A 15406-nucleotide genomic window follows, 5' to 3' on the forward strand; every position below is an offset into this window, starting at 1 on the left:
CTAACTCTTAACTCTATTTTATTAGTTAGGGTCCCCTCTATTTTTCTGTCATTGAGGAGTGTTTTTAATATATTTATCCATATAAATATATATATATATATATATTTATACATATAAGGCACATTTATAATAACCAAGGATAGATAACGTTTTCTAACAAAATAATTATATGGTCCACGTTAATTACAAAGAAAGATGTTAAAATAATAATAAAAAAAATCATGCATAAAAAGGATAAAATATAACAATAAATAAAAATCATGAAAAGGACTTCAAGAAGAACATGCCTTGAGTCTTTTAATATGTTACAACTTTTTACTTTTCAGAAACTTTTAGAGCCAAAATCTTAAATTTTTAAGAAAAATTCAGAATTTTTGTTACGTTTAGGATTAGATTATAAATAAATAAATAAATAAAATTACTTGTGTTTTGTATCATTACTCATATCTTTTAACATATTTTCTGCCACGAAGTCACTTGTTGGATTCATGTCATGACCAGAAAAGATTTATAATGAAAATGCATTTTGATTTGAAATAAAAGTAATAATATTATATATTATAGGTAGAAGTCACTGCCACATCATTGTCGTTTTGGTAATAAACAGCTCAGCAACGGTACATTTGTACATGCGTACAATGGAGCTGTCAACAAAGTTGCTTACATTTGAAGGCGGGAATGATGTTGGAGCTACCTTCTTTATTTTTCCAGTTATGGGGACACAACCTTCGCCATAAAATTAATAATCTCTCTCTCTCTCTCTCTCTCATTTGAAAAAGTCTCTGCTTGTTCCATCTAAGTGCGATTGAGGTTACATTAACTTCAACTTAAGATCTCTTAATCTAACTTCACTTGTCGAATAAAAGGCTGTCAATCTACCTAAAATCAATTGACATTATAGCATTCGACATCATATCGTGCAAGGCTAAATTAGAGCGATCAAATATTTTATTAACAGTCATTTATGTATTTTTTATATAGTTTATTAACGTGATTGGTTACGTCATTTTTTAAAAAAATTTAAAATAATTGATTTGGTCAATTATATTAAATAAATATGTAAAAAATATACAAAATTGCTCAACCAAAAAATAATTTAATAACTTAATTCTTTATAATAGGTGAAATTGCTTTACCACCAAGTAGTTGTTAAGGCTCAGAATCCATTCTTATGAGTAGAATATAATATTGCATAGTTATCTAAGATTAAGGGCAAGTTTGAATAGTAAGAATACTATGTTACTATTTATTATTTTATTAATACTGTTTATCTATTTTTTATTATTTTGTATTATTATTTATTATTTTATTAATTATTTTTTACTATTTTTTTCTTACTATTTACATAATATCTAATATCACTTCAGTATTAAAACACAATCTAAGTAATTCGTGAAATGATAAGTCAGTATATACCTTTTAACTTGTATATATATATATGAATAGATATTGAGAGTAGCCTCTATTTGGAAACATCCAAAAACATACCATACATGGCACATTATAAATGACAAAATAGTCCCTAACTGACCCCAGCTGCACGTTCCCTTCATTTTCATTTCATTATTCTGTTTTGAATTTGTTGAACAGAGCGCCTCATCGTTTCGCCCCCACTAGCACCTCTTCATCGTTTATCCCTCAGCCTAGTCCCAGTCCCAGTCCCACTCTCCCCCCACCCCTCACCCTCGCATTCTCTCCCCCAATATTTACTCCACCCAGCACCTCCCAATTTGAACCGAAAAACAGCGAAGTTTTCAAATTTTGACAACTGAACTAATTATTAGTTAATCTTTCTTTCTTTTTTTTTGGAGAAATAGCATTTTTCATACTTTGGATCTGGTTCGAATCCGACCAAAGATTTAGAAAATTATATCAGAATGACGTCTAAATGCAACTTTGTAAAGCATAGACTGATGAACTCGAACCATTGCCAGAAACAAAGATTTTTGTTTAACATATATGACAGAATTTATAAACGTAACTTCTTCCCTCTTCTTATATTTCTTGAAAACGAAGTAGCTAGAATATGAAATATCAATCAAATCCATATGATGCTCTTGCACACTCTGAAGTAAGGAAACAGGAAACTGAGACCAAAACCAGAAAAATTTAAAAACGGGTCATAATTCTCAAGAATAAATATTGGGACTATCAGATGCAAGGAATGATGCATGCATCTCCCTTACAATGCAAAAACTCTGGCACCATCAAAAGACCCAGCTAGTATACTGACTTTGGAGGGGCACAAAGAACGATTAAGAATGTGTGCAAAAAATGAAAAAAACTGTTTCTCAATACAGATAATAAGCTCCAATAAAAAATAATGTATGAATGAGTTGCTTGAAAGCAGAGGAAAGAAATGCTTCAGAGGGAGGGGGAGGGTGGAACTGAGTCTGCGACGGCGATTTCAAAGCCTAGGTGAGAGGGACGGCGATGGCGATTTTAGAGACTCAGTGCTAAGCGATGAGAGACTAGAGAGGGTGACGTGGGTGGGATTTTCAAATGCGAAATGATGTTTTGGAAGGATAAAACACACGTTTCAGGAAGGAAAACAAGAACAATAAAAAAAATGTAATATCGACGTCAAGTGTGGGGTGTGTGTGTGAACAGCAGTGGATGCGTAGCAATTCTCTATATATATAAGAATTCTTTAATGGTTCAAAACAAACTACAAGAAGTAGAATATTAAAGGACTACTCTTAATTATAATAATTATAATTAAGATTGCGTTTGGATACCAAGGTTCTCAGTACTATTTATTATTATTTATTACTTTTTATCTATTTTTTATTACTATTTATTTATTATATTATTACTTTTTATATATTTTTTACTATTATATATAACTGTTCTCAATTCTTCTTTAACAGTCGAACTCATCTTAATACAAGTCCAAACTTACCAAGAAACATGCATCGGCATCCTGATGATAAGATCCTATAAACAAAAGCATATTCCATGACGTTGGTTCCGTGACCTCATGATGATTTAGGGTACTGATTAGTCAGAAGCACACAACAAAGTTAAGCGTCAATTATTAAACCAATTGATCTCAAGAGCTAAGCTCCAAAAGCATACAATATTGGCGCATGCAAAGGCAGGCCGTCAGCCGTCCATATGCTTGTCACCGTCTGATCCCTTGTCCACCCATCCCCGTCAAGTTTGGAGAATGTTCAAATCATCTCGCCTATATAACCTCTCTAATCAATTTGATTGTAACTCATTCTAAACACGACAATAATGTAATTATCGGCAATTGCATGTTTTGATTTTGATTACGACAGGTGAATCGATCCATAACTTTATTTCTAGTTAATTAAATTTGAAAATAAATAATAATTTTACTTGATATTAAAGCAGAGCATAAATTCTAACTCTACATTTAAATTTTGTTTAGTTACACAGTTCAGACGAGATATTTTTTTAAAAGTTAAATAAAATTTTATTATAATAAAATTTTTTAATATTAATTTTATTTTAAAATTTGAAAAAGTTAAATTATTTATTATATTTTATACAAGAATTTAAAAAAATTATAATGATGAAATAGGATGAGATATTTTAGATTTAGATATTTTAATAATATCTCACTAATATCTTAACCCATTCGGGACTACTTACAAGATGGCATATAAATACACTAGATTTTTTTGGTGGAAAGCCATTACGAGTATAAAAATAGGGTAAAAATACTAATAATTTTTTATAGTGTGTAAATAAATGTACTCCCATTAGATATTTTGAGTAAGATAGCACACAAAACCATTTAGCTGGCCGTGAGTCTGTATCCAAAGGTATGCATTGAAGGGCAACGCTGTCTTTAGCTATGTACGTAATTTATAGTACTCAAAACATGTAATTAATTGCATGAATATGTCCATAAGGAAGCACGGAGCATTCTTATCAATATGTCTCTGACCATACAATATTTGAATAGACTAAAAAAAAAAAAAAAAAAAAGAGAGAGTAAAATACATACGAAGGGTGTCATGCACATCTAAACTTCAAATCATCCCTTTCGATTGAAAAATTTTATTTATCATTTTCATATATCATGCACTATATTTTTTTCCTCTTATCAAATGCGTCATATATAAATGATGAATAGAATAATTCAATTAGCTTAAGAATGACAAAACAATAAAAAAAAATGTGGTATGTGGTTTGTGCCGTGTAGAGATAATGAGTAGTAAAATTCTGGAAGATTTATTTTAAAATTTGAATTTTATAAATCAAATTAAAAAAAATTTATTTATCATCCCTATACTAGACACTAACATATAATTTGTCACACACGCATTTCTTATCAAATTATATTACGTAGATAGTATGTAGTGTAAAAATTTTCAAATAGTAATCTACTATCTTATTGATTGCTTATCTCTCCTAGAAAGTTGTTCTCTCTAATTTGGTTTGGTTGGTTTTTATTACCTAAAAATGCACAAAAATTACCAACACAACCACTAATTAGAACCTCACAAATTCAGATAAATCTCATCTCTAACTAGACCGACGTGATCCCCTTATCTATCTTTCCCTCTCATAACAACTTTAGGGAGAATAAAAAGCAAAGTTTTGAAATCCGTTCTGGAAACCATTCTGGTTGAGGTATAGGAATGAAATATTTCGGTACCAGTATGTTTCGTTGTACCGTTTCGGGATTAATTATATATTATATATGAGTATTTATATATATATATATAAACTAACAATTAATAAAATAAATATATATATATATATATGTAAGTGTGTATCATGTATATGTGTATATATATAGAAGAATTAAAGATTTATAAAATGAATATATATTGAAAAAATTACAAACTTGAGTTGAGACACAAAAATAAAATAAACAATTAAAGAATAGACAGATTATTAAAAGTAATAATACTTTTAGTGCATGGAAAGGGGTATTTGAATTTTAAAAGTACAATTTTATTCATTATTTTTCAACTTATTTACAAGAGAGCCATTTTTTTAATTTGAATTTTAATTTCGGACCGGAATTACTATTCCGTAATTCCAGCCTGAATACCGGAATCCGGCCAGAATTGATCGGAAAAGCTGAAATTTAACTGGAACGACCGGGATTTGACCGGAAACGGAATATATACCTATCCCATTTCGATCACTGTTCCGGTACAAAAAATTCTGGCCATTCCGGTCAGAACGGAACGGTTTTTAAAACTTTGATAAAAAGGCATGTAGATATTCGGATTTTTGAAAAAAAAAAAAATAAAAGTCATTGATATTATCATTTGGAAGGAAAAAAAAAACAATATACTAATTCACAAAAAGACGATATAATGAGAACAACTTTGAACTAAAATGCATAAATATATGATCAATTTTTAGTCGGTGGAATTGGTCCGTGGGGTCTAATCCGAGCTGGATATCATCAACGAGGTCAATTTGCTGCATAAGATATCACTAATTACCCAATTCATGGATTTATTTAAATAACAAGTGACGTGATTGGGTCTACAACTATCGAGATTTTATTTAGTTTTTGGTTTTATTATAAAAGGGGGGATAAAAAGGCATTTTGGGAATCAATAGGTAAAGTGTCCCCTCCTCCCACATTCATTCCAAGACCACAATTTCCATCACGATTCAGAGTACTAAAGAAGACAAAGCATGTACATTTCAATATGTTCCAAGGGACAAGAGGTTGACCTCGAAGTCACAATATTCTATGAAACAAAGCATTAATAATTTCACCACCCCCCTTACCTTTTTCCATGCCCAACTTTTCTTCATTGCTTTTTGTGCACCATTGATCCATACACAATAAAGAAAGATCCCAAAAGAGTATCACTAGCCTACCAGGCATGCACAATCACTTCCATGTGTGTCCCTACAAGGTAGAGTTCTTTAAGCCATCCGTGTCATTGGAGGACATTTACACCCTCACTTTTTAAATATAATTGTGCAAAATATTGTAAAACATTATATGTATTTATTATTTATGATAATCTTGACGGTCGTTTTAATGAACTGTGATGTGTAATAAATCAATTTTGAGATATTTATAAGAAAGAATTTGTATAAACCCATTCCAAATTCACGGTTACAAGGAATCAAACTTAAAAAGTTCAAAGCCGCACTTGCATAACATGAACACTCCAAGTAATAATGTTACAGACAGATACTTAGAAAATCAACGAGGATTCTACTATTTTCACCTGCTAAGTCAGTTGATTTTCAAAAGGATGTCTATGACTCATTTAGCACTATGCTTAATTATTAATGCCAATAAGACTTTTGACTAAGAGGAGCCAATACCCACCAGGCAATTTTGGGTAATAAATTTTTAATTTTGAACATTAGAGGGCTCCTAATATAGATACCAACTCTTGCTTGTGATTGGCATTGGTCCATAATCCACAAACGCAAGCAATTATTGAGAATACGAGGAGTTTGAATGGAACATGACTACTGCCATTTTTTTCCACACAATGTCAAGTGGCAAGTGGTGCATGTCAGCAGTGACGTCTTCATGCGTTGCCACAATCGAGGACGACTTGGTAAAAACTTTTAGGACCATTGACTTGCGTGATTTTTAGTAGTAATAAGTTGAATAAACGCAAATGGTATCATTCTATTCCATTTTATCTTATTTTAATATTATAATATAACTTAAATATAAATATTTTTTAATTTTAAAATTTTAACATCTTTTTTCTCTAATTATTATCTAATCATTTCAATCTTTTTAAATTTCTAAATAAAATATAAAAACTAATTTAATTTTTTCAAATTCTAAAACACAAATAATATTAAAAAATTATATTATAATAATATTTAGCTACAAATATATTATATTATTTAATTTTTCTCTCTCATTTTATAAAAAAAACATTTTAGTTATAAATAAATTACACAAAAATAAACTCATAAATTAATATGACTTGATGCGGTACGTTAGATTATAAAATTACTTTTATTATAAAGTATATCTAATAGATCTCATAAAGATATACTAGTTTATAAATTTATTTTTATATAATTTTTTTATATTTGTAACACTTCTCTTATCAAAATCTCATAATATATCTTAACACAAACTATTTTATTAATATTAAAAAACTATTTAATTATTAGTTATAATTTCTTCTCTCCTCAACGTTTAAAGCAGGCTTAAAGTTAATTTTAATGCTTAGCATCCCTATGATCTTGGGAATTGGGTAGAGAGTAAACAGTGTTACATGACTTTCAGACTTCCAATTTTATATATAATTACGTAGAAAATCTGATAAATTTTCACATCCATGTATTGGCGCATGCACCGGTATTTATATAATATTTTTCTCTCTTTTTTCTTTAAAAAAAAAAAAGTATTTTTTGCCATTTTTTTTCTTGCCGATACCTATTTTCTGATCAGGATATCATACCGTTTAACGTTTTGTTTTTTCAGATGGCTGGACTAATTGAACAGATGCCAGCCCATATAATGAAAAGAATTCGGCCTATTTTTCAGAAGTGATGGATCACTTTGGGCCGATCAAAGTCCACATGTGCATTCAGATTCACACTTCATATCATATGGACACCGGGCTTTGATTTGAAGAGTTTCTGGCTGGATTGTACAATGTATGGTTTGGTTATTAAGATTTTTTTTTTTTTTAAATATAAAATTTTTTTCTCATCATTATAAATTTCCTAAATTTCTATATAAAATATAATAAATATTTTAATTTTTTCTTAACTTTTTCAAATTTTAAAATAATAATAATATTAAAATATAATATTTTATTATTTAATCTTAAAACTTAAAATTCTTACATAAAAAATCTCAGTGGCCAAATATAACCTAAATTCCACTTGATTTAAATTCGTTGTTTATGAATATTAAACGAGTCAAATTCACATAAGTTCAACTTGATTCGACATGATTTAATGCTCATTTAAGCTACTCATTTGAACTTGATGAAGACTTCATATTTATCTATTAATATTGTAACACCCCGCTGTTAATATTAATAGAGTCACTTTTAAATAATTATCGAGAGTTGGAGTGCTACTAATGGCCGTGACTTAAAATTTCTTCTTAAAGAAATGCCAGATACAAAGATTCTGTATAATAACTAAAATCATTCTTTAATAAAAATACTAAAATCATAAATACGAGTGGGTGGAAGCATTTATTAAAATTTTTCAAAATTCGTGCCATAAAAATTATAATTTAAAATCTCTGTACATGATCTAGGCCACTGTCATGTCTCTCTGGACTAAGTCCTATCCTGTAGCTCAACCTTCATAAATATTCTGACATGGTGTAGTTTAAAAATTAAAAAAAAAAACTAAGATGAGTCGATGACTCAGTAAGAAATCCATCATAACATAAACATATTTAATATATGGTTTTTCATAAAATATTTTATACTGAGAACTTAAAATCATGACTGTTCATACATATGCTATGACATGCATGACTTATCTTAACTTATCTGACTTATCATACTGGCCCACACACTTAATCATATGTGTAAGGTTGTGCACCAGTCTCACATCCCGAGATCGCAAGGGAAGCCTCTAATAGTATTATAACATACTATGGTGGACCACGCTTAGATCCGTGTCTTACACATCCACTCATAAATCGCATTGGAACCAAGCATCTGAATGACTATTTGATTAATTGTTCTAAACTTATTTTACCCTTGATCTTATGAAAGTTAGTTTACGTATCCTATGCAATGCAAGATGCATAATACATACATAACTATAATATGCAGAATAAAATATGATGAATGATGTGTTTGCAAATATCATGACATGCGTGGTATATAAATATTGGCTTCCAAAGAACTGGTTTTGATAATAATATACATAACTAGCTAATGTATGCTAATCCTAATTTATGATCAAGCTACTTACTTTGTAGTGTTATTTCCTAAAATTTGCAACACAAAATCGATCACAGTGCGATGGAGGGGCGACAATGGTTGTGATTAGGAGGGAAGAAGAGAGGATGGTGGCTTTGCCATGTTTCATGGTGGGTAAAAAGAGATGAGGCTATGACATGTTGAAGGTAAAAAGAGAGTTAAAAACAAAAAGCCTAGACTTGAAGAGGTAAGTGCACGTACAAGGGATGAGACTCTATTACATTGGGTTTAGGAATTTTAAAGTGAAGAGGATTCTAGAATTGTAATCCTAGACTCTATTTATTTAGAAACTATGGCTAGATTGTTTAGAAAAGGCTAATTAATAAATGATCTTTCATCCCCCCTCTCTCGGTCGGAGTAGAGGTTTTTTTTCTCTCTGCCGTTGTGCAGTCCTGGTTATGTTTTCTTTGTTGATTTTAGTTGTTTGGTTCGTGTGCTGCTATGACGGATGATCTGGATGGGTTCTATAAGAGATTATCTCTGACTGAACAGGAGGAGGAGGCGGTTTTGGTGGACACTGACGACTTGGAAGACATTTCTCTGGTTCAGGGTAAGGGGTTGCTTCTTACTCTTTTTACTGAAAAACAATTTAACCGGGAGGCTTTCAAGTTAACTATGAAGCGAGCATGGCGAGCGGTGCGTGGCGTGCGCTTTCGGGATCTTAATGTCAATCTTTTCTTTGTTGAATTCGATGATCTGCGTGATAAGGAGCAAGTGTTGCGTGAGGGTCCGTGGTCTTTTGATAAGCACTTAGTATTAGTGCAGGAAGTTGATGGCAGTAAACTGGTGCATCAAATTCAGTTTCGGGATGCCTCATTTTGGGTACGGTTTCATGACCTTCCTCTAAGGGCTCGTAATGTTCGGGTTGGAACTCTAATTGGTCAGAAACTTGGCCAGGTTAAGGAGGTTGATTTAAAGGCAGGGGAGTTGGCTTGGGGCGAGTTCCTTCGTGTTCGTGTTACGTTGGATATGTCGAAGCCTCTTTTACGTGGGATGCGACTTGCACTGGGGATTGCCACCTCCTGTTGGGTTCGCTTCAGTTATGAACGCTTAGGAAATTTCTGCTATTTCTGTGGCCGTCTGGGCCATGGTGACAAAGAGTGTACCTCTTGGAAGGCTGCTGTTCTGGCTGGTCATGATATCACATTGCCGTATGGGACATGGCTGTGGGCTACTAGCTTTGGTGACCCCTTTCGTGACTTCCGTTCCTGGGAGAAAAGGGACAATTCCCGTATGGGTCGTCACTCTCCTCCTTGGAATGGCTCAGGTTCAGAGGGTTGTGGGATGACAGGCAATGTTGCCGTGACAGTTTCCGGTGGCTTGGCGGCTCTGGTTGATACGGTTATGGATAAAGGAGAGCAGTTAGGGACAGTTGCTGCAGCGGTTCATACGGAGGTAGTTCTTCCAACCGTTTCTTTGCCATCGAATGGGCCAGCAAAGGTATTTGGGCTTGATCAGCTTGGTTCAGGGGATGGGCCTTCTCTGGGCCCGCACGCACAAGCTCCCTTCCCGGACCTTTTTATACAGTGTAATGTTCCTATATCGGTTTCTGCTGGGCCAAGTCGGTGTACTGGAGATTCTTTTGAGGAGCAAAGTCCTCAATTGGGCAATGAGAAGGGGCACAACCCAGACGTCTTTCGTCTCTCCCTTTCTGTTTTTGCTTGTCCTGTTTCTGTGAAGGCGGCAAGTCTGGATGGGTATTCTAGCAAGAAATGGAAGAGGATCTCGTCCATTATAGGCTATATTTCTTCGGCTCCTCTGGATGCCAAGGCTTCTCCAAGTTCCAACAAGCGAAAAGCCCTCTATTTTGATGGAGGCAGTGATGGTACTCCCGGAAGCGTGGGCACTCTGCTGGTGTTTCCCCTACAGTAGAGCTTCCTATGGTTCCATTTGTATTGGCGGTGGCTGTGGACCAGCACCGCCACGCCCCATGAAACTTTTAAGCTGGAATGCCCGTGGGCTTGGGAACCCATGGGGCATTCGAACCCTCTGTGACTTGGTGTGGAGGGAAGCTCCTGATGTCCTGTTTTTACAGGAAACGAGGCTCAAAACTCACAAATTCGAGGTATGTAAATTCAAACTTGGTTTTGTTAATTGCCTGGTCATTGATTGTGTTGGTAGAAAAGAGGGTCTAGTTATGTTGTGGGGTCGGGACTTGTCTCTTTCGATTCTTAGCTATTCTCAGTGTCATATTGATGCATTTGTTGAGGATATTTTTGTTGATGGCGTGTGGTTTCTTACGGGTGTGTATGGTTATCCGGAAGTGGGTCAACGTTATCGAACATGGGATATGCTTCGGCATTTAAGTCGCAATTGGGGTGAGGCCTGGTTTGTCTTTGGTGATTTTAACGAAATCTTGCACCTTCATGAGAAGTGTGGAGGATGGCCTAGGATGGAATGACAAATCTCAGCTTTTAGGGAGGCTCTTAATGACTGTTGTTTACGAGATTTGGGATTCAGAGGTAATTGTTTTACATGGTCCAACTGGCGGGGAGGGTCTCTTTGTACTAATGAACATTTAGATCGAGCTGTGGTAAACCAGTCATGGTTGGGTTTCTTCCTAAATGCTGTGGTTGTACATGGTGTGGTGGCCTATTCTGACCACGTTCCAATTTGGGTCAGTACTGCAGGGGAGGGGGTTCCATCTCGGGGTAAAAGACAGTTTTGTTTTGAGGAGATGTGGGTTGGTGAGAAGGCCTGTGAGGATATTATTAAGTCCACTTGGCTACGTGGAGCAAGCAGCCATAATATGGATGCGGTTATATCTTATATCAAGGATTGTGGTACTCGTTTGGATGCTTGGAACAAATCCTGTTTTGGCAATGTGTAGCAGCAACTAACCCCGGCTCGCAAACATTTGGAACTGCTCTCTAATTCTGATCCTATTGGGGATTTTATTCCAGAACATAATCAGGCTCAAGAGGAGTTTCACAAATGGTTAGAATGGGATGAAGTGATGTGGAGGCAATGATCAAAAGTGTTATGGCTTAAGCATGGTGACAAGAATTCTAAGTACTTTCATATGAAGGCTTCATAGCGACGACGGAAGAACAAGCTGGATCGTTTAAAGGATGGTGACGGCATCTGGCGCTCGAGCGTTTTGAGGGATAAGCTGTTGTTAGACTATTTTCAGTCTCTATTTGCTAGTTCACATCCTAGCAGCTCTACTGCTTTTCTTGAAGGGCTTTGGGGCCGTGTCACTTCCGCTATGAATGTGGATCTTAGTCAGCGTTTTACTGAAGCTGAAATTGTGGGTGCGTTATCTGAAATGAACCCTTCTACGGCTCCTGGCCCGGATGGCATGTCTCCGGCCTTTTATCAGAAATATTGGCATCTGGTGGGTCCTTCAATCCAGGCTGCAGTACTTCAGGCTCTAAATTCAGGTTCATTTCCTTTATCTCTTAACCATACGTATCTCACTCTAATTCCTAAGACTAAATGTCCTGTTGTGGTTGCTGATTATCGACCAATTAGTTTGTGTAATGTGGTCTATAAGCTTATTTCTAAAGTTATTGCGAACCGTTTGAAGAAAGTGCTTCCTAGTATTATTGGGGAGTCTCAAAGTGCTTTTGTTCTGGATCGTTTGATTACGGATAATATATTAATTGCCTATGAGTTAATACATTTCCTAAAACACAAGAAGAGTGGGAATCAAGGATATATGTCTTTGAAACTGGATATGAGTAAGGCCTATGATCAGGTGGAATGGTGTTTTCTTCAAAAGGTGATGGAAATGTTGGGCTTCAAGTCGGGTTTTATTTCCTTAGTGATGTTCTGTGTTCAAACTGTATCCTTTCCAGTGTTGGTTAATGGTGAACCCAAAGGGCCAATTTTCCCCACTCGGGGGTTGAGACAAGGGGACCCTTTGTCCCCCTATCTCTTTCTGTTTTGTACGGAGGGGCTCTCTTGTTTGTTAAATCAGGCTAGTCTACGACAAGAAATTTCTGGCCTGAAAATTTGTAGAAATGCCCCAACTATTAATCATTTGCTTTTCGCAGATGATAGTGTTATTTTTTTTAAGGCTTCTGTGGTTGAAAATAGAAGGGTGCAAGATGTGTTAGCAGTCTACGAAAGCTGTTCAGGACAGAAAATTAACAAGGAGAAAACATCTATGGTCTTTAGTTGTAATGTGGGGCTGGATCTTCAAGAAGAGATCCGTCTATTATGGGGAAATGGTGAGATTCAGCAGTATGAGAAGTACCTTGGCTTACCCCCTAATGTTGGTCGATCCAAAACCCGGGCATTTCAATCTATCAAGCAGCGTGTTTGGCAAAAGTTACAAAGTTAGAAGGAAAAATTGTTGTCCCAAAGGGGTAAAGAGATCTTATTGAAAGCTGTTGCTCTTTCGATCCCAACTTATTCCATGAGTTGCTTCCTATTGCCTGCTAGTTTTTGTTCAGATTTAGAGGCTTTAATAGCCAGATTTTGGTGGGGGCAAAAATGGGAGGAGCGTCGAATTCATTGGGTAAGTTGACAACATATGTGTGCAGGAAAGAGTAGAGGAGGGTTGGGCTTTAAGGATCTTAGAAGTTTTAATCTTGCTCTTCTCGCTAAGCAAGGGTGGCGGCTGATACAAAATGAGAACTCGATGCTGTACAAGCTTCTTAAAGCTCGATATTTTCTCAATCAAATTTTTTGGACTCTAGTTTGGGGCATTGTCCTTCTTATATATGGCGGGCATTTGGGAGGCGAAGCGGTGGTTACGGGAGGGCTGCTTTTGGCAGATTGGTGATGGGCATACTGTCAAGGTGTGGCAGGATCCTTGGGTCCCGGGACATAGGTCATTGAGTGGTGAGCTGGATTCTGCTATGCATTTGAATTCTGATGTTGTGGCTTCTTTGTTTCTTGGAAATGCTGGGGGGTGGGACTTGTCCAAACTTAGATCTCTCTTCAATCCAATGGTTGTGGCTGATATTTTGAAGGTCATAATTTTCCCTCTGGGGCTCATAAGCTGATTTGGGGTCCAGAGCGAAATGGTCTTTTTTTCTGTTAAAAGTTGCTATAAATTGATTATGAACAAGTCTAGTGATAATACAGCTAAATGCTCCTCAATGGGGCGTTATACACGTTTATGGAAAGCTTTGTGGAGACTTCCTATTCCTAATAAAATTAAAATCTTTGCATGGAGGGCTTGTAAGGACAGTTTACCTTCAAAGACTAATTTGCTGAAAAAACATGTGCTCCCCACTGCAACGTGTAATTTCTGTCTCCACTCTGATGAGGATTTATTGCATGCTTTTTTTGGTTGTGCCTAGATTCGGTCTTCATGGACCAATTCTTTCCTTTTATGGCAACTTTTTCACCAACCAGTTTTATAGATTTGGCTTTGTCTATTGCTGAGGCTCAAAATATTAATTCTCTGGCTGTTTTTTTCTGCATTGCCTGGGCCTTCTGGTTTAGGCGCAATAAATGGGAGTTGACCATGTTTGTTTGAGTCCTAGTCATGTTATTTCTCATTCTTTGGGTCCATTGAAGAGTTATAAATCGGTTGCTCTTAAATCTTAGCCCCAAATCCGACATCATTTCTGTTGGCAGCCTCCCCCTTCTGGGGTTTCTTAAACTCAACACTGATGGTGCCCTGTTTTCAGATATTCACAAGGCTGGTATTGGGGTCCTTCTTCGTGATTCTGCTGGTAAGATACTCATGGCTACTTCTAAATTGGAATTCAATGTGATTGACCCAGAAGCTGTGGAATTGTTAGCTATATTCCGTGGGTTACAATTGTGTTCTACAATGGGAATCTCACATCTTGTCGTGGAGAGTGACTGTTTGCTTTTAGTAGAAGCTTTACAACAAAATGCTATGCTTAATTCTCTGCTTGGAAACCTGTTCTCAGAAGTGCAGCGTCTCTCTAGTCATTTTCATAATGCTTCTTTTACTCATGTGTATAGAGAAGGTAACATGGCAGCACATTCACTTGCTAGATATGCTTGGAGAGTGGAGGATATGGAGATGTAGTGGGATAGTATTCCATACTGTTTTTCTCAAGCCTTATGATTTGATAATTGTCTGTAATTGTTTCTATTGAATGATATTGTTATGTTTCTATCAAAAAAAAAAAAAAAAAAAAAAAGAAACTATGGCTAGCTCGGAACTCATCCAAGTATGATTATACAAGCAAATTGTTTCTTACATTTGCAGAAAGCTGGCTGTATCCTTATGGCTAGGAGACTTGAGCTCCAATGTTAAAACTTTCGAAAGTGCAATCAAAGTAAGTGACATGTTGATCATATTCTACAATCTTTATATATTCACCCTATTTGTTTGGAGATTAGAAATTAGAAAAAAAAAAAAACCAATTTTAGTTAATTGTTCGGCAGATGGCTTGGCAAACTACGAGGCAATTAGGCTCCATGCTATTTTTTTCTCAACCATTTGAGCTTTTTATTAGAGAAAAATTTTATCTACAAAGATATTTCATAAAAATAAATCTACAACTTAACGTGTTTTGACATAATATGTTAGATTTATGTAAAGCTTTTTTTATTGTAAAGTATATCTAACATCTCATATGAAA

This window comes from Carya illinoinensis, chromosome 9 (assembly GCF_018687715.1).
Source record: "Carya illinoinensis cultivar Pawnee chromosome 9, C.illinoinensisPawnee_v1, whole genome shotgun sequence".
NCBI classification, from domain to species: domain Eukaryota; kingdom Viridiplantae; phylum Streptophyta; class Magnoliopsida; order Fagales; family Juglandaceae; genus Carya; species Carya illinoinensis.